The sequence below is a fragment of the Selaginella moellendorffii genome, unplaced genomic scaffold (genome assembly GCF_000143415.4).
Source record: "Selaginella moellendorffii unplaced genomic scaffold, v1.0 SELMOscaffold_185, whole genome shotgun sequence".
NCBI lineage: Eukaryota > Viridiplantae > Streptophyta > Lycopodiopsida > Selaginellales > Selaginellaceae > Selaginella > Selaginella moellendorffii.
Genome location: NW_003314445.1, coordinates 126,080 through 126,526, shown reverse-complemented (window position 1 = coordinate 126,526; position 447 = coordinate 126,080).

The following is a 447-nucleotide window of genomic DNA, read 5'->3' as shown; positions in this document are numbered from 1 at the left end:
TTTTCTCTTTGGTTTCTTACTAACAATAGATTTCCAGTGAAGAGGAGTTTTCACACCTTTTCATTTGGCGACCATGGCTTTGAATTTCCCTTTTAGGTTCACAAATTCTTCCATTCTTTCTCCATTCTCTATGTGTAGATAACAAGAACGATCTAGAAATCTACCCATCTTGCCCAAATTCACCCAAATTACGCCCTAATTCGTACATTCACCCAAATTCAACAAGAAAATGCAACTGCCAACATGGATCAACAGCGTCTAAGCGGTTGCTGCCCAACGCAGTAAAGACAGACACTTTCCAGAAGAGATCTTTGAAGAATCTGAAAGCTCTCTCTCAAGATCTCCAAGTCCAATCACTGACGAAGAACACCAACGACCCTCTTTGACAAGAAACTCCAATCTACCAGCACCTTCATCAGCAGACACCCTTAGCAGCTTCATTGGTGA